Source organism: Ursus maritimus, unplaced genomic scaffold (assembly GCF_017311325.1).
Source record: "Ursus maritimus isolate PB19 unplaced genomic scaffold, ASM1731132v1 scaffold_17, whole genome shotgun sequence".
In the NCBI taxonomy this organism is placed as follows: Eukaryota; Metazoa; Chordata; class Mammalia; order Carnivora; family Ursidae; genus Ursus; species Ursus maritimus.
Window position 1 is genome coordinate 271,559 of NW_024424119.1, and position 429 is coordinate 271,987.

Below are 429 nucleotides of genomic sequence, written 5' to 3' on the forward strand. Positions count from 1 at the left end.
GGGGTTACATGGCGCGCGAGGGAGGGGGGAGAGAAGAGGAGAGCCTAGGTGCCCTCCTCTCCCCTCCCCCCGGCGGCGGCGCGCGCCAGGCCCTCCTTTGCCTCACCCCTCCGCGCCCCGCCCGCCCGCCGGCTTGCTCTTTGCGGGCCAGGCCGAGCCCGGCTGCCGCGGCCTCGGCGCCCCACCCCCTCCGGGCCGGCTGTGGGGGTGCTGGGAGGGTGCGAAGAGGAAGTGGGGATTCTTCTCTTGCCGCCCCAGAGGGGGCCGCAGCACTGGGCTGCGGCGGCTGGGGCTCCTCCTCTCCCTAACACCCGCTCCCGCCCCTCTCTACCTGCGGGGTACCCGGGCAGGAGGAGGCGGCGCGCGGACAGGGCCGGCGACAACTGTCAGTTAGAAGTCCCGCTGGGCCGGGGGCGGGGAGAGGAAGGG